This window comes from Glandiceps talaboti, chromosome 18 (assembly GCF_964340395.1).
Source record: "Glandiceps talaboti chromosome 18, keGlaTala1.1, whole genome shotgun sequence".
NCBI classification, from domain to species: domain Eukaryota; kingdom Metazoa; phylum Hemichordata; class Enteropneusta; family Spengelidae; genus Glandiceps; species Glandiceps talaboti.
This window is the reverse complement of record NC_135566.1, coordinates 6,487,496-6,508,678: the sequence shown is the minus strand read 5'-3', so window position 1 is coordinate 6,508,678 and position 21,183 is coordinate 6,487,496.

Sequence of the window (21,183 nt, the reverse complement as noted above, 5' to 3'; positions counted from 1 at the left end):
ATCTCAATGCAGTATATACTACTAAAATCCCATAATTGTATGCTGGGTAATTTCAAAGCACAAAATATTCTGGTATAACTGCTAAAAAGGTATATACTATCAATTAGCTGAAGGTCTTTACATGTATTTATCGACATTTCACATGAATATGTCCATGACTTTAATTAACAACCGAAGACTCAATGGTCTTTCAAGCTAGCATAGTTAACGACGAGTATACAAAAACTTACCAAAGCACTACAGCATCACGTTTTGTGTATTGTATTATGACGGTGATACAGACAGCTCTATTCCACCTCAGTGACAATTTCTCCCTATGAATTGGAAATGGTATGCAACTTGTTCGAAACCACACAGTCGCTTTCAAGTACGATATAGATAACATTTGACTCACGTAACATCATCTGCTGCGAATTACCTGAATACAACTGACAACTGAGACGTGATAAGTCGTCCTGTCTAGTGCCATCAATCACATATCGTGTTATTATCGTCAGGAAAGACGTTCTCATGTCGATTGGCACACTCCGAGGGTTGTTCACTTGAGGTGTGCAATCAAAATGATATTGTGATTTATATTAGATGAACATCTGACGCCATTCGACAGTATCAGTTATCTCTCGACATGCTATGCAATCTCACTTTGTATATTGTATGCTGTGTATGCTGTATACCTAACTACACGAATTGAAACTAAATATTCCATTGAATAATATATTGTTTTACAGCGTTAGATAGAATATCAATTATCAAGGATCAGCGAGTCTCAAATCTGTGTTCAGACAGTCTTCACATACTGACCATTGTTACAGTAATGCATCACCGCAAAGTATTATCACAGTTGACCTTTGAAATGTCTCCTGATTCGTATTGCCGAGACTAACACCGTTAGATAAATATTCCGTGAATGTATGTATGTATGTATGTATGTATGTATGTATGTATGTATGCGTGTATGTATGTATGTATGTATGTATGTATGTATGTATGTATGTATGTATGTATGTGTGTGTGTGTGTGTGTGTGTGTATGCCTACATGCATACATTGTATTGTATAGCATACATATATAATTATATGTATGTATTCGTCTTCATATTTGTTATGTTATATTAACTCGAGAAAAAAGTTCGAGCAAGGATAATATAACAGATTATTACCTGCCCTAGGGTTAGCGTGCTTTAACAAGATGTTGATGATGGATGAACTGAAATCAAGGCATCATAAAGTTTGGTAAGGTGCGTCTGTCCGAGGGCCAGGTACGCAATGAGATACTGTTTAATTACATGACTGTTCTTATTCTTACTGCATCATTTAGTAATTCTGATATTATTGTAAAGGACAACCCAACATCGTGAATTAGTTTGGCTTTTGCATTTCAAGGAATCTTTTTGGAAGCCAAGAAGGGTATTTCTTGTAGTAACATATTCTTTTTTGGTGGGTTTTCTGTTGGTTTCTTAATCTAATAAACTTTTATTAAAGTTCTGCAAGCGATATTTGTGAATGTCCCACTGGATCACGAACTAAATTTAAAAAAAAAGAAACGTATTCTCTGCATGCGCAGGTCGTTTTGGGGCAATAGTCGATATAAAGAGGGTCACATGAATTGGTTCTCACCAAAGAAGTCTTTGTAGGAAATTTGGGACAAAATAATAAATGTATCGTTATTAAATGTGGTGTTTTTATGTCCCATGCTATAATACATAGATATATGATTAGCAATGACAAATGTGTCGTACATGTCACAAGACTTAACCCTTTGTTTTAGGCCAATACCACTGCCCCTGTATGATGTCGAACACGTTTGTTTATGAATTTCCATAAATAAATTACTCGTTATATAGCGAATGACATATGATTTACTACAGTGTACGGCGATTGCAAACTCTCTATTATTACTTCTGATCGTATAGTTGAAAGGGTTTACCGATATTTGATCCTGCCCCGACAGTACATGCATCGTATGTCATACATAAAAATGTATAACGTTACATGTATGAAACACATAAACAAGCGTCATAAGGTTCACAGGACACGTTTATATATTTGCCATGGCATCCGGTTTTGGATTGCAATCTTTTATATTAGATACACTAATAAGGCTAAGTATACAAAAGACAAAGCTTCAAACATACATAACGAGACGGAGCAGATTTGTTTGCTTCAAGCGGTGTCTATTGTATATGCCCGTCGACTTCACAGGAAGACGTAATTAGCACATCTCACACTAGGTGATGATAAAGTACACACAAATACTGAGATAATAAGTTCACATTCGGATGGCGACACAAACAGCATGCAATTTCCCTTGTTTGTGTAACAAATAACCTTAACAACATTCATAACTCATGTCTAGTTTACATGAGGACCTCCATAGCACATGTTTTAAGTGTTGTTTCTGTTTGAACGGTGCCATAAATTTACTGTAACAGTAATGCCCTCTTTCATTTAAACACAGATAAGGAAAAAGCTGTACTACTGTGTTACTGTGCAGTCATAACTAGATCCATGGTGCAGTATTATGAATACTTGCTTCAACTCTTTTTATCCGTAATGAATTTCTTCTCGTAATTTTGGTAAACTGTTTTGGTCCATGTCCAGTCTCTTGCGCGTCATCTTCAGACATGTGGTTTCCGACTTTGCTCTCTGTGTTTTAACGTTGAACCAACACAAAGGTTAACATTTCGGGTTTATTGTTTTGTTACAAGTAAAATGTCAAATCCATTCACATCTTCTAAATCTTCATACCTTATCCGCTACCGACAAGACTTTAGCAACAAGAAATTGGTTACTTGGTTATTTAGTTGACTGCATAAATTTCAAATCTTTTCACTATCTACACGGGCATAGGATTGTAAATCCCGCACATCAAAAGTGGATAATGTGGTATAAATCTTCACCAAATGAAATCATGTTATTATCTTTTTCACGTTGTAATGTTAATCAAAATTAAAAGACGACCACGTATTAGATGATACACATATCTATACTTAAGAATTCGAGAGGTTACAATACAAATAAAAATAACACTATTCTTGTGTCAATCCTACGAATTTTATCGTTTTGCTGTTTAAAAATGACCCAGGGTCAAGTATTTGGCTAATGATAGTGGGGTCCTTGAGATATTTTCTACTGTGCTGCAAATGGATGATTTTATGCATTATAAACTGTGATGAATTTTTTTACTTGGGTTTCAAGAACTATTCGAAAATGAGAACACCGAGAGACATAAGACATGTGGCGTTCGCATCAATCGTTTAAACTTCACAAACGCTTTAAATTTACGAATAATTTACTCCTCAAAAGTGGTCATCTTGTTGTATTTTCGTATTTGTGAACGACTCCTGGAACAATATAAGCACGTCCCCAATCTCAAAGTTGTAACTTTCCCAGTATAAATTTATCATTTATAATCTCAACACTTGAAAATGTTTACGTCCCAAGGCAGGTAGAGTAAGTGTTCAATGAACTGAGAAGAGAAAGACAAGTCGACTCTACGGAGATGTCACCTCTTACGTTTTCTCTACATAGTCTCACTCTGAATAAGTTATAACCTTGCATACCTAAGCCGTGTGCTACCTGTCGATGTAATGCATACCTCATACTATCAAACTAATCAGTGAAGACATTTGTATGCACCTCGATGACCCACAATTTAGCAGACAAGTGACTGTATCTACTACAAATTACTGGAGTCAGTCTTGTTGTTTTATCAGAATCCAAAGGTCTCGGTTAGCGAGGGGGTCTGTTAGATATCTTGACAAGCACGTTAATAAGAATGACCAGAATAGATTGTGTTACACATTTGAATGATTTTTCCTTCGTGTTAAGTCATATAGTTCAGATGGATGCTTGTATACCTTAGCTCCTTTGGGAGTGTCATTTTAAGTAAAAGTGATGAAGGAAAATATAACACTGTGTCCTCTGAAAATTATAGCAGATTACCATTCTAAAAATAATGAAGATCACCAGCAAAAAGGTTATTAGAATCTTTACGGTATTATTTTCACAATACGAGTTTAACATAGCATGTGTTTCGGAAATAAAAGTCTTAAAATTTTATTGTTACTTTGTTCAAGCAAACTCAATTCATCCACAAGTAAGGAAGTAAGGAATCACCATGCAGCTTTTCGAAAGTGGACAATGTTATATCCAAATTAACCCGGGTTTCTTTCCTTGAAAATAAGATGAAGAGCCCCAAATAATCTCTTCACTTTGTCTAAAATGGACCCAGAACAAGCTTTCAAATTGTGGTGTTTGGAGGCATTTGATTTTACATTGATCCCCGAGGCACATTCCACTTTGAAGCTTAGTAAAAGCTTAAGTTCAACATTGTGGCTATACAGCTATAATATAATCTGCCGTTCGTCTAGCCAAGGGTCTTTCTAAACTCACTATATTAAAAAAATAACCTATCTAGGAAAGGCAATAACATAATACGTGTATGTACAATATCATTATGGTAGTAAATTAATTTCCATACAGATAGTCTGGAAAAGAGTTGAAAAAGAGCATGTTATAGCTGCCCGTACTAAACACATTAAACCTCAATGTCTCAAACATATTTGAAATATTGTTGATTTGTATATTGACAGCCCATAGTAAATTACGAATAACCAATACGCTTAACAGATGGTAAACGTAAGGACACTACAACCAGTATATGACAAATTGGACAATTTACATCAACGGCAGACAGTCTTTAATTTCTTTGTTTTGCATAATCCACACTGGGTTGATTGCTTAACGTTGAAGTATCATTCCATTTTAGAACATTTCGAGTTTTTACGTGATTGAAAGACGAGTGCCACCACTGTCATTTCTACCTTAACTGTGACGTATGATATAGAGAAAGTCTATTAATGTTATTACAGTCATATGTAACGCGGTTTTAAAAGTGAGTGTGTATACATGTTACCAGTGTTTAATGAACCTTCAAGGTCTCTTAAGACGTCTATAGTAAAAAAACTACCGAGGAGACCATTGAGATTATTTTTGATTAGCTATGATGTCGGGTTTCATTTTAAGCAAACTTTATGAAATTCGCTCTGTCACATTGTGCTAACGTTTGTGTAATTTAAGATGATTGTCCAACGTATACATGTAGAATAATATCGTCACAGTTTCACTGAATGCTGTTGATTTGCTAATATCATTCATATTAGTGCGCCATGCATTTCATAATTAACTAGTACATTTACCAATATTGGGTTAGTGTGGATAACAAGTCATGCAGAAATGAATTGAGAACTTTTAACAAACAGGGGGGTTAATAGTCTAAGACAACTCAACGTATCAAATTAACTTCTCTAACCTGTCGTCTTTGCATAATGCCAAATGGAATGCGCCACACCTTACTATTGGCTAAAAGACGATGATTGTGATTTAATAAGCAATCGGACGATCCGCACCATGTAATTTAGGCAAACCTCGTTGAAGTGTTTGCAGAAGCGTATATGTTTCATCACGCTTAATATTAGGTCACTAAAAGATGCCATATGAGTTGTATCACCTACCATCAAATGTGTATTTTATTTATTCGATGTTTTTAAGAGACGATAATGGATGCCTACGTTATATGCTGTAAAGTTACAGGCTTTTCATTCTACATAAGTCATCATCATAACCGAACTCATTAGTATTAAACGCATGTCTTACGGAGGAATTAGTCGTAAATGTCACATCTGACACAGTTGATCGAATGAATCATACAAATAGAGAAACTTTTCTCCATTAAAATTGTTATCATTTTACCCCCTGGTCTACGACGCCATACATTGAAACATGCGTTTGTGTATATAGCGAACAAACGTCTGAGCTGGGATAAAGCTGCTGCCAAAAAAACTATATTGCTAATGGGGGTTGTGACATGAACAATATAGTTTTTAATATCATACATACGGTTTGTAAATATAGATGGCGTAACTTGTACATGGATAAAATGTCACATGTCATACGGCTAAGGAAACTATATAAATGTATTAGTGGAATTATAGAATTTTAAATAATCAGTCAGACCGTGTGTTTTCTTGAAAGATCCGTCGCACTTTCCGTTTATGTAATACGCTCCAGATTAACCGTTTGTGCAATGGAATTAAATTGAATACAGAGACCATAATAGCGGAACGTGAAAAGGTAATTGAAACTCCTAACCCTGTAAAACACTGATGTAATAACATACATGGCACTTGGCAAAACTAATTACTCTTCCCTGGCGTTGCATGTTAAAGAGAACAATTTGAAGAAAAAGATCTACTACCTGCGTGTAGATGAGACGGCAAAACGAACAGACCGAGGATGCTGTGAGCAATGTGGAGGCAATACTCGACGTGGCGTCATCAGTGAATACTGGTGCCGTATTGCAGTGGTGTTTTGACGCAAACGGTGTCCAATCAGATCTCATACATTTATCTCCCTGCTTAACATAAATGTCAATAACACATTTCAAACGGCATGTCTCTAAGCGCGAAGCATCCACTATATATATATATATATATATATATATATATATATATATATATATATATATATATATATATATATATATATATATATATATATATATATATATATATATATATATATATATATATATATATATATATATATATATATATATATATATATATATATATATATATATATAATCGAATTTCAATATATGTTACCTTAATCGAAGTTTAAAATCGTAGCCTGTGATTCATATGAGATGTTGTAACGAAAGAACGGAACCTGGTATCTATCATACGATGTTATTAAGCTCACAACCCACTGGATATTGCAAAATTAAGTATGTTAACAACGTCTTTGTATTAATATATATATATATATATATATATATATATATATATATATATATATATATATATATATATATATATATATATATATATATATATATATATACACTGAGAAATGATAATCAGCACCCATTCTATATTTGACGCTTTATTAAGAAAATAAGATGATGTAGTCCTTTATTTGTCACTTTTTAGCTCAAGTCTACTTCCTTAGATATACTGGAAAACATAATTTCGTGCATGTGTAAGGCGGCCATAAAGCCCAGTAACCTAATTAATATGTTTGTCAGTGGGAATCATTGAGTATTATGCCTATGCATTGTATGCAAAGGACAATATGGAAAGAATCAACAATATGTGTTTGTCATAACATAAACATAAAGTTATAACTTGTTCAGCTTTTGAGCTGCCAACACACACATACACACGCATATATATATATATATATATATATATATATATATATATATATATATATATATATATATATATATATATATATATATATATATATATATATATATATAAGTAACTTCGAATTCATTGATCATTGATTATAACACTACATTTGTAAAGTCTGAGCACGATAGGCAAACATTGTAAAATACATGACTATATATATCAGAATTGCTAGATTTCAGGATTATCTACATATTAAATTCAAATTCAGTTGGCGTTCCTGATCTTAAATTCATTATGAGATACCATGGTGATGGGAAACGAACGCCTGAATTGTGGAGGCTGTGCAGAATAAATGTGTAATGAAAACGGTAAACAGCTTGCTCTTTATAAAAATCCATATTACTACTCTCCAAGGGATACTCACTTAGGTGAGAAAGTTTTAAGTCAAATATTCGATAAGTGGCATGTTTTTTTTGCAAGTGCCACCAGTTTGCAGATGAGATCATATGTATATTCCTTGAATAACAATATAAATTACAACGACACCGCCATACGCTTATATCGACAACTCTTTTTCCACTGTATACACACAGGCTAAGACCACCAAACACAACGACACCGTCATACGCTTATATCGACAACTCTTTTTCCACTGTATACACACAAGCTAAGTCCACCAAACACATTTGTGGTCTGAGTCAAAAGCAAAGGGTAATGCAGTGTGCGACTTTCTGTGCGTAGAATGGAACTGATCGTGTTGTGAATCACGTAACTAACCATGACTTTTGTCCTCAAGGTCAAACTCTACAATTTATCATAGTTATTTTCGCTTGAAGAATATTGTTTATTAAATTACACCATTATTCAAACCCCAGTGACAGCTTATATGTGGTCTTATAATTAGAGCTCACAAGAACACCAAAATTGCTCAACCCTTGCCATATCCCGCTCATTTTCATTTGATCAGATCTTGTCACTAAAATGTAATGTAATCGTTAAGTCACACATAGCATAAGGCAAGTCTACCCTACTCATATTCAGAAACTAAAAGTCACTCCCTTTTACATCTATCATTGACCATGTATCACAAATTGCTACAGTCACGCAATTCCTAGAACTACCACTCATACCAAGCAGTATATTGACTAGTAGCTAGCTCATTTCCGTCAATTTCACTTAGATATACAATACACCTTGTCTGATACACACACTGGAAGCAGTATGTCTGGACATCTTCTTTGATGTAAGTCAACATGCTATTAAGATTTATAGTTTGTAGTATATATTGATCAATGTGAGATTAAAGATTATTTGAGAAAGTGTAACATTACAGAAAACCTCACAACAGCTTATAAGAAGTGAAAGGCGTTATCACATACTGATTCTTGTTAACCTAAACGAAACTGTTTTTCGTTATCATGATCCTTTCGTCGCGTGCATGAGAGTTATGAGGAAGACTAGGAGAAAAATCGACTCTATAGGTAAAGCAATCAACATGCCTAATTATTGTTTGTTTCTCCATGTCAGCCTCGGGATCTTTTCTAGCATATATACCTCAGTATTACAAAATAGCTTGAGGCAGAGAATCAATAACTTGCAACGTAGAAACGCTGAGGATGTTCCCTCGAGAAATCTTAGTTGAGGCGTTTGCACATTTGTACATTTGAGAAAGAGGACCCCAAAATGGTAAACTGACAGAAATCGCATTTAAAGCTGCATGATTAAAAGTCAGGTTTTGGATTCGTAACAAAGTCGTACATTTTACATGCAACTTTGCAATACATAGAGATTATATATATATACATAAAATGAATATGACATAATGAAAGGAAATTGAGGAAAGAAAATTGACACTTGTAGGAGTCGAATCCAAATACAAGGTTAATGAATTTGGTTTCTCACCTGTTGAGGAATAGAAATGTACACACCAGAACAATACATGCTATTCAACAGTTGACGTGTTAGCTCTGCTGGTCAGAATAATCTATCTAGGATTCAGGGGACGTTGGTCGACCGTGTCACTTTCATTACCTCAATTTCATTACCTTTCAAATATGTGGATAGGTTTCATTCACAGTGCTTTATTACCGTACATTGACAAGTATTTCAAAAAGCATTGATTACATAAAAACATACCTTGATTTGATTACATAAAAACATACCGTTTATAGTGATAGTGTACATCTTTAGAAATGGAAAATGAAAAACTTACAAACAACACTATATCATATGTCATTATATAGTATGCTACTTGATATTTCTGAACCAGGAGATTGATACAACAAAAACAGCAAGTTTGAAACAGTAAGTTAAAAATGATCACAAAAGTTCCATCCGTCTACTATTTACATCTGCTACGGACCTTTACTATTATGCAATGATGCAAAATATTGAACGTTGATATCTCTGAAACTGGCATAGTAATATGTCTGTCAGTTGAATGTTTAGTTGAATACTCTATTCATATATAAATATATATATATAATGTAAATATATATAATGCAACATTTCCGTGCTAGATTTCAGGGCTTTATCTGTACGTCTATCCAATTGGTAACATTATCTATAATATATATAATGTAACATGCAACATCCATATTTCACTATGATATCATCTTACTCTACCTTAGATATTCATGGTATCACAGGATTGCATTACATTAGATTATTAAATTATTTCTAAAATTTAATTATATAGTTGCCAACACTTGCAAATAAATTACTTCCCGGTACCCTTCTAGCAGAGGCGACCACCCTAACAGGAGTATGTAATTGTGATGGCTTGTTGTTGTTTCCCGAACGGACCTGAACCTGGTCCTCATTGGACAATTTTCCCGTACCCGACGGCGGAGCATTTTTTTCAACTTTTCGACTGACCTACTGTGGTTGACAAGTTATTATAGCTAAAGCTTATATATTGCTAGTTAATACAATTATATATATTAGGTAAAGTATGGCTTGAAGTAGATGTGTTCTATGTAGAGTTTGAAGCATGTTACATGTTGCTGCTATCACCTTTTTTAACGTTATCTAAAAGAAAATGAAGATAAATATGCACGTTTTATATTATCTTGTGCCATCGCCTCTTTTGTGTACCACAAGTGAAAAAGAAAGGCGGCAATCTTACTAAAAAAAGCACTTTATTTTATTATCACTGACATTTTACCATCATCTAGATATTTAACCAACACGTTTCGCTTTTACTTGTGTTTCTAACTCGTTTGTTATCATACTAACTAAAAGAAATAAATGCGGCAAATTCTTTTATATGCAAACTATTTTACAGTTGACAAAATTACCCCATTAAGTTAAAAGGAATTAGGTTTCCAAACATTCTCGAACACTCACAATTGCAAAGATTAAATTTTCTTTTACTGTAACGAACCTAACAAAGAAACACATTATACTACAGTTATTTGAACTGTAATATAAAAGTCAAGTCAATTTGTTCTACCACGAACTCTGTACACATTCTGTTGTTTGGACTTAACGTTCATTATACATTTCGTGACGTCCCTGCCTAAGGGAAGAAAGATTTCCAATAGATATGTCTAATTTAACAATAGCGAGATGAGTCCTGTTTGTAAAAGATCCTAACTTGCTACTCTTTGCCCAGCCAGTGAGAAACAAATATGGAACTATGCCACGCGCAAGCAACTGCATTTTGTACTTGTTGAAGCAGAAAATGGAGTATATACCCTGGTCGTTCTACGTCATGACAAGGCGCGTCTGCGTCATCGGATTGGTGGTAATGTAAATGAGTCAAAATGTTCAGAATCGTCAATATGTTCCTTATTGGTCATAAGTCAAGCATACACTACTTGTATCATACTCCAAATATGTTTCTTCATGTATTCGGAAATACCACTTATACAACGGCTACTTCTCGTCTTCGACTCGATAAGTTGTGACCCCTTATGTTGTTCATATTTTCCTCTGCTGAACAAGACAAAATATTGGGTAATAATAATTGATTATTCTAAGTAAGAACGGTAGTATCAAACTCAATCTGATAAAAAAAGAAATGTTATGAGATATCTATATATTCAGCAACCAATCACAATATCTTTTGAAACGGCTAAATTGTTAAACGTATACTGTTGCATTCTAATCAAGGTCGTATTACTACAAGATTGTGGCAACCTGTCAGAAGTAGTCATTACATGTATGTTGTGAAGTGGGCGTGCGGACGAGGGAAAATGTCATAAAAGACTGTTGCAGTAGCTACTGATCTCAACTCCAATTCAAGTTTTAGTTTGCCTATACCATTTGTTTATTTGAAAAAGATTTCTCCACGCGGTATGTAACGATCACGAAGAGCTGGTTTCCCTACTCAATATTCCAACTCCCAATGTTGACTACAATTTGATTAAGCTATTATTGATTACCAGAGAGTCTCTCTTTATCCGATTACAAAACTGGTTTCTTAGCGTACCATCTATTGATCAATCAACATGCTTACACTCAAGTAATGATTGACTAGATGCAACTATAAATCCCATTTATCAAGCAAAGTGTTGATATAAAGTAGATACATGAAGATTTAATTTCGTTTTAGACTCTTTTTTGCCATAATGTTATCAACTCGTTGAATTTTTGAACATTGTAGTGATTACCCTAGTTATCGAGATCAACTTTTATATCTTTACGAGTTCTACTAGTTGCACCAAGAATATGAAATCACGATGCCTACGGTGACCCCGAGTACTATCCAAAATTACTTTCTTAGAACGCTTTGGGTAATGGAAAATGTGGAGTGTTGAAGCCTCATATGATTGTCAGTAATTTCTGAAGACTAAAATGTGTTTGATCATGTATATAATTATTTAAGCAACACCTGACTTAATTTTGTACAGGATAGTTGTGCTTGGTTGGTTGGTATATATGGAAAAAGAATCGTTGTATAAAAGCAATTGTAGTAACGATGCTCATTAGATATTATATACAATCTTGCTTGCCAGTAATCAGCCTTGCGTTATTAGTCACGTCTAGTTGAGATGAGTTGGATTGCTTCTTTACGACGGTATTTTAATTTTAAGCATTTTATCTGTCACTCCTTGAAACGGCATCTGTTCTGATGATAACACTCGTTTGATGTCGGAAACATTTGTACTTTACCACAAATTCGACTTATTAAATGTCATATGAATTTTCCTATGCAGGGAAAGTACCTCTTTATAAAATTTATATCTAACTTTACAAATCTAACAAACTCAAAAGATCGATATTTTACGTTTTATGTCAGTTTTCATACAAGCATATATGTGAAGTAATACTAGTTGCACCAAGAACATGAAATCACAATGCCTACGGTGACTCCGTGTACTATCCAAAATTACTTCTTAGAACGCTTCGGGTTAATGCAAAATGTGAAGTATTGAAGCCACAGCTGGTTGTCAGCAATTTCTGAAGACTAAAATGTGTTAGATCATGTGTGTAATTATATGAATCATGTAATTTTACCGACTTAACTAACGTGCTTGCACGAATATGAAAGAATTAGTATAGTTACTGTACTTCATCTCCCCCATATTCGTCCACGGCAATTCCCCACCATTTAGTTTTCATTAACCTTGGGTAATAGTCTTAAAATTGCCTGCTATTATCAAAAACATAGCCAGACTGACGTTGGTCATGGTCATGTTCGACTGCGCTATGTCAAAACCGATAGTATCGGGAAGTTACATAAAGCTGAGAAATAAGAGCATTCAGAACAGGTTTTCAGCAGTTAAGGAATTGGACAATACGGTCTCGCATCTGCATTCCCAATATTATTAACAGTCATTGCTAGCAATGAAGTCGTTAAGTTATTATTTGACAGATGGCATAGCAGTAAATGTACGAATAACGATAACCCAATTCAGATCTATGGATGTGATTGTATCTGTGACACACTTAGAAATATTCAAATGTGCATGTACATCACTGCTTCGACCTTTTGAAAGTTATCAAACTATTAAATCCCCACTTGAAGAAGATGTGGGAGTAATATTCAAGATTGCATCCTAGTACTAGTTGTTCTAGCTACGGAATGGCATCATTACTTTTTGAAAAGTGATATCAGTTAAGTATTTAGCTGCTGAAATTACATTTCCTCATTTGATAAATTGCACTCTTTCGACGTGTTCATTGAAGCCGAGTAATTTACTGATTGCCGATTGATCCCGCAGTGTATATTTCAATGTCAGGTTTCTGATGTCAACGTGACACTATCTTAATAGCTGCAGAAAATTGTATCCGCACGATTCGTTCTACTTAAACTTCTAATGACAGTAACACTTATGTTAGTCAATGGGAAACTTGAAAATGAATTTTCTATTTTCCATGTGTCGTGATTTTTATTATCCCTCCATAAAAGTAATTTCCTGCTGCTCTGAATTCAGATTAGACAATTCTATAGATGATCGTGTGCATTTCATAGATATATGATATCAAATTGAAGATAGTTACTTGTTTCTCTCATTTCCGATAGACTCCTTTACTTGCTCTTCTCCCTCCGTCTCTCAATTACCCATCACATCCGCACATCCATCCATCCATCCATCCATGTGTTATCCTGAATTGTCAGTGTTTACTGAGGCACGACTGTATTGTCTCATTGTCTTAATGCATCTTTCATCTCATTTTCTCTTCGATGCTGCCTCGAACACGGTGCTTGTCCATTACTCATACTTGTGACAGCAAACAGTTTTGTAACAGGTCAAAAGGTTTAAAATGCAAGTTAATATTGTGGTAGCCAAGGCCTTATAAGCTAAATCCTAGAAAGAGAAACTAATCCTGGTTTACACAATAACTAAATCATTCTGTAAATATTAAACGGACATCGTTTGCCTATAAATTGTTTACTTCCATACTAAACATCCTTCTAAATAACTATTTTTGGCTATAAGCTTGACCAATATATACAACTTGTTAAATGCAAGCTATCTACCTAATAATTGAATACTTACCAAATACAGAGTAAAACAGATAACACGTGGAGAAACTATCTTGTTCGACTGTTTTTAAGTCACTGTGAATCGTTACCATCAAAGACCTGAAAATGAGGGAATCGATGATATATCACATTTTGCTTGCTAAAAACTAACAAGTATGGTCATATATACCCAAATGTAACCACTAATAGTAGTTCCACATCATTCACGATTTAGTGGACAGTTCTTACTTATTCAGTGTACGAGTATCAATTAAATGTAACTTTAATCGAGATATAATCAAATAGATGCGAATATTGAAGTGTGTTCTGAAAGTGCGCGGTAAGTTTGTTTTTAAGTACATCTAAGGGGCTCATTCAACAGCCATAAGGAAAGGTTTTACGGGGTTGTGAATTACGTAATATGCTTGACAATATCCATAACACTATGAGAAAAACAAGTATGTGCACCAAATAAAATGACACGAAGATCGCGAGCAGGAATACGTGTATTTGGAAATGCACCATTACCTCAAGATACAGGAATACCTGAAAGATTGTTACATCTTCGTGTGCAATACGGAGTTATAAGGGCAACATTCATCACCTACACATGTTTCCGCTACAGTACTGGAAACTTGACTAACGAAATGGTCAACAGACAGCGATCCTTATGCAAAGCAAACCACTCTTAAGACACTTTTAACATCATAAATTGCAGACTTAATCCCCGCATTAACTTCTATTAGTTATTACGTAGTATGGTTTAATGTAAGTAACCCAATCAAGCCCTCGAGGATTTTATTTCCTTTAAAAAAGCAGTTACTTTCAGTTAATCACGAGTTTGTCTAGGATTCCGGATTGTTCGCTTTATTTCACAAGTATATATAGATGTTTCGTAGGCGCACTCTACTTCTCAGCACATTGTTCAGTGTGATTACTAGTCCATCGTAGCGGTATTAGTAATTCTCCACACATCTTACTAAGTGATGGTCCTTTGTTACATATAAGAGCATTGAAAATCATTTGGCCAACAGGAGATGGAAATATTTGTATGAAAACATGAGTGCAAATGCAATGTATTAGTTGAGTAAGCCCGAACCAATTGAAAGTTGCGAATAACATGATTGCAATCAGTGAAGTGGAGGCTTTATTATACGAACTATAAAAAGCAGTTACTTGATTTCAGACAAATATAATATAAATTGCCTTTCACTGCTGGTGATGGTGGTGGTGGTGGTGATGGTGGGATGGAATTGGGTATACCGAACCACCCATCTAAGCATTGGTTTGTTAGAGTGTATGAGGGAATATATGCGAACATTGCACAGCTGTAAACGGAATTGGTATTCTATAATTTCAGATGTTGTTTATAATTTCCACATTGTGTCTTTTATTGCTGTTCGTAAATGGATGCAACAAGTGATAAACAGCCAATTTCATCGTATATTTAGCTTTTGGTGTGGAGGGGGGTTAACGCGATAAACGCGGGAACAAAATAATTCATACCACACAATAGTATGCAAATGAGATATTAATTGACCAGAGCGTCATCACGTCTTCTGCCAACAAAATCCATACAAATGCAGTTGTCTTTGATAGAAAAGATGAACATCACAAAAACGCAAATGACATTTTCCCCGAGTGTTTAACATCCTTAAAACACTTTAACCCACTGTAGAAGTATTTACAATACGTCTTAACTAAACGAACAGCTAAAACGTTAGCTTAGCGTTTATCAAAATTGGAAATTTATAATCTCATATCGGGGGAAAAGCAAAGGTTGACCTTTTGTGGGTATGTGTCACCACAAAGTAAAGACTGTCACAGCGTTATCTGTTGTGACGTCTTTGCATTAACCCTCTGAAAGAAAATGTATTGACACATGTCATTTAACCATAGAATTTACCATATATTCGAGACCAAATTACCTTTTACCGACGAAATTACATTTCAATGAAGTGTGCATGGAGTTAAGCACAACTCATTGACTACCCTTTAATCGAAACAAGCTTCTATGTGCATGGTCATCGTATAGTAAGTGTTACTAAATCATTTTCAGAAAATAAGATATGCATAATTAAAATCGTACGGCAATGGGTAATATATAAAGAAAGAATAACTTTGACAGTTTTTCACAAGGAGCATGATTGTAAATTTAAGTATTTGCATTTACACTTATTTTCAATGAGTTAAGACTGATGTATCAACCAGAGAGCTTTTGTGCGGATATACCCCTTCAAGCGGTCAATTAATTTTGAACTTTGAAGAACTGTGGGTCAGTGCACTTGTGAACACAACAGCCCCAGTAAGTTAGTATGCCAAATGAATTAAAATTGGTAGCTGTTAAAAACAGTATAAAAAGTAAGGCAAAAGAAAGCAGTTCGATTTACAGGGGATGTCAAATAAATCTCAAGTTCATAAGTGGATTGTATCACTTTAGTGTAGCAAGAAATATCATTTCAACAAAATATATAGTAAGTCATTAAATGACTGTTACAGTAGTGCAAACTTTCAATCCTAAGACCAAATTGTATTTATTGTTACAGAGCTTCATTATTCATTGTAGACACAAACACAATCATTGCAACATTGCGTTGAAACTTTGTATGGTCCATATACCCAGACCTTCGTTTTCCTTTGTTCATACCAAACCTTAAATGCAGTCTGTTGTGTGTAGCAAATTCATTAAACTGGATAGACTTTGATACTAAAAGGAATAATCCCCAAGGACAGAGGACTTGACTGTAGATTATGCCTGGAAATTTGCAAGCAAAGGGTCCAATTAAAACACAAAATATATTTTTAAAAACCATTAGAATTCAATGTTGCATGTTATTGTATACGTAAATGTGTTTGTCCAAGTGATTATCGTTGTGTATATATAACGGCTTTAGGTAGTTTGTTGTGTAAGCACACTCAACCATAAACATAATCTACGCAAGAGTGTATGGTAGCTGTAGGAGACTCTGAAGTACCATTTATCTACACATATTACGTACGTGAAAAGCGGAGCCTACTCTGGACAGAATGTATTGATTTATACACACGATCCTCAAAGCCAAATGAGCGATTTTATTGTCATTGTCATGGAAGATAGTGGTCATCACCCCTCAACGTTTACCAGACCATTATCCTATTGTATTTGTTGTGTTGTTGACATTTAGCGAAAACTACGGCCATCTCTTTAGAGACAGACAGACAGACAGACAGACAGACAGACTGTGTGTGTGTTTGTCCCTATTTAAAACATGGATTCATTTCAGGCCGAATGTGATATTTTCTTAATTCATAGAGGATATCCCTTGATACAATAGGGTCATTATTTAGACATCATTATAATGTTGCTGAGAAGTTAATAACTGCCATGCTTTCCCTGTTTATTTCAATCGGTATTCCAATATCTCGATTAAATGTTAGAAACATGTCATTGTGTTATCTCATAACGTTGTTTAGCGTATAAGGTAAGTGGGAACAAATCAAACGTGTTACATCGAAGTAAATTTAAGTTTGATATATGGTAGTTATCACAAGAATCTATATGTAATAAGACATAGTTAAGAAAATACATTCCGACGATCGACTAATCGAGCCGAAAAGTTGATTAAGGGTCAAATGTTCAGTTTTGAAATTGTTATTCGTTCTTCAAAAACGGAAGATATACGTTTTTGTCAAGACCTTAGGCGACGTAGAGTCTAGATGTCCATCGCATGAGATAGTGGATCAGAATTATGTCATTAGAGGTATATATGTCTCTATATTTCTTCGTTTAGGCCCATTAAATACGATCAATATCACCAAGCTCAGTAAGCCTATAAGCCAATAAACGTGTTGAAATCTTTAATCAGCTAAGGAAACACTCACTATAACCAAACGTAAATTCCCAAAACGAGTTACGCGCCCTTCTTTGCGTTACAGTACAGGCTGAGATGATAAATGCATTTACAATTCAACACTCGAATGTTTTTCAATAAGATGTGCTTAAAATGAGTGTGGTGATATAACTTTGCTAACAAGTACATATCTATCAAAGCGACTTCGAAAACGAATGTCATAATCATAGTGTTGTAAAATTACTACCCTGACACAGACCTATATAAACACAAGGGTCCCATATAACTCTGTCTACTCTTTAGTGGCAATTCAATCCATTAGAGCCACTGTAATTGCAGCGAAATCATTTACACACGAGATGTTTACTACCTACTTTTCTGTGCTATAGTTTTATCGTAGTTTTGAATTCATTTAAGCTTTGTTCCCTGATGATTTCCATAAGTAACTGATATTCAAATAGATAGTTCAAAGAAGATAACTGTCGCTCAAAATAAGAGAAAACATACAAATTTCAGAAGGAATTAGTGGAAATTACAGTAGCCTTACAAAAGGTTTAGATGCATGGGTCACATGAACTGTGAAATGCAGCAAGATGAAATGTCACGGTAACGCTTTCATATTTTATCCTATCAGAACAACTAATCAATTAAGTAATCAAATAGCAAGTTTCACTTCGCTATGACATGTGAGGCTATGAACAAATGTAATGACAACATCTAGTTGAATCATAATACACTCTTCGTTAATTGTAGATTACAAGTTTGCTACTTCGCTCTTTTTCTGTACATCTTCTATCTACTAAGTGTATTCAAATAGTACACTGTGTACTGGTTGGTTGGTTGGTTGGTTGGTTGGTTGTAACTGATAAATAGACTAATACAGTATAATATTTCCCCATTGCCTCTAGAACTTATTAATGATCACCTTTACAGAGGTAATTTGAGAGATATTACAAGCAGTGGCAACTTCTTATACCAGCAGGTGATTTCAACTTTGACAACGATATCGTATAGCTCGAAGCTATAGCTTAACGTGTTATTTGAAACTCATTTGCATTTGACATTTACCAGTACATCAGAAACTGTTCTTCGCTATCACTATATCTACACCACAAGGAAATGGCATTCGCATAGCTTCATACCTTCCAGCATTACTGTTCCTGTGAATCAGATGTTAATCTTTCATTATAAGGAATTCGCCTAATTCCTTATCCTATCCAGTATTCCATGAATCAGTGCATAACAGTGAATACACTGTCACATGGTTTCTTGACGCAAGGAGAGACAACATACTTTGAAAAGTTGTGTATGTTTTCGACCCGGATTTTAAAGGTCATTTTATAAGATGGTGCGTTGTTGACCACTGGCATGAAAAAACTATTTCGGCTAAACCATCGACATAAAGTTTGTCTAGCCAGTCAAAATACTTGGTCTAATTTCGAAGTGGGTCTTCGATAACATGAGAGTCGTTTCTCGAGTGCTTTGTACAGTTGGTGGCATGTTTATTATGTGTTTCCTTGACATTCTAGTAACAGTATACTTAGACGTTATTCCCAAATATTTTTCTTCCTTCATCCAAGAAAAATACGAGTGACCTAAGGGGCCTTTGTCACTACTTGTCTGGCGACTCGTTGTGACAACGCTTAGTTCACGAGTACGTATGATGACAAATATTGTAGAATAACATAATTATACCAGCGCCAGCAATATCAAAGAAAAATCGGGGAAAGTAATAACAATTTCGAACGTTTCGACTCATATTTCGAACACAGCAGAACCAGTGACGTAGACCCGCGTTGTCGTGACATAGATGCGAGTTGTCGTGACGTAGAGCGACCAGAGTGTATATTACATATATTTTGTTCAACTTGGATCGCGCATGGTATAAAAAATCATATCATCAAATCATTTACATATTATTCATGAATACTAAATTTAAGTTCTATGAATAGTAGTTGATGGTTAAGTATGCTTCATTAAGAAGAATACTTCAGAAAGCTTTTAATGCAGCGTAAGTTCTTCCCAAAAACTTCTTTAAGTGGGCATGATGAGTGCATAGAATTTACTTAGTGTCAAACAAAATCGGTGCATGTATTATATTATGATTCACATCCTCGCCAAATGCTAGCGGATATTAAAGTGCACAAACTGAGTTTTGTAAATGTTTAATCAAGTGTAAATAAATAGAACACTAAATGTCGATACTCTGTCTTCTATAACTGTTACATTGCAATTGTCTTCTAGCACACTTGTTACAACACTTGATTGCAGTAGGGATGCACTGAATATTTTTATACGTATCATAAATTACGTCATCGAATCGTTTATGAGTGGTGGTTAAGTGTGCTTTAATAAGTACAATACTGTGAGTACCTTTTAAATATGCATGCAGCAAACACAACGCCAAAATACGTATAAACTAGCTTTGTGTCCTTTAATAATAATGTTCGGTTATGCTGAGCTCGATAATAATGTTACAGGACATTAACCCACCCCCATAGGCTTAGCATTTATATTAAATTGTTTTAAGATTATATCAATACTCCAGGGTAGCATTAATTTCAACAGGGACGTATCTCTACCTGGTCTCATCTGACATAACAAGATATAATGTAATAAAACTCTCTAGCTTAGCAACGTGATGAAGGAATATCTATTGATAAATGTCAAGTGGGTATATGCCACATTAAATATTCCACAAACATGCAAACGTCTTATACAGGAAGAATGCCGAGGATCAAATCAGAAATGCAAACAGTGTTCTATTTCAATAACACAGTAAACGTCTCATAAATACTCATAACAAAGGGGAATTAAATATACCTGAAGTGTTCTTAATTCATTCTGAAAAGGTGATATTTCCTGTCTGTCACTGTATCAACACTAAAATGTTATAACAAGACAATGCTGACCTTTAATAAGGAGATAAGAGCTGTCAGAATAGTGTGTGAATGTAAGCATCTAATTCACCTCTCGGGAAATCAGTAATTACATTTGTGGGTATCCATCTGTATAAACTTTGAAACCAATAACATCTACCTATCCATCAGTCTTAGAAATGTGTTTCCTCTGCTGTAGCGTTTGTTTAATCTGTTAAATCTGCAATATCTAACTCTTTGCACGCTAACGATTATTGTAGTGGTCCTTTGTGACTGCTTCTCCGCATCTTTTCTAAGCTAATGCTGTAAAAAGCACTTTAACAGTAGTACTAAATATATTTTATGTATATATCATAG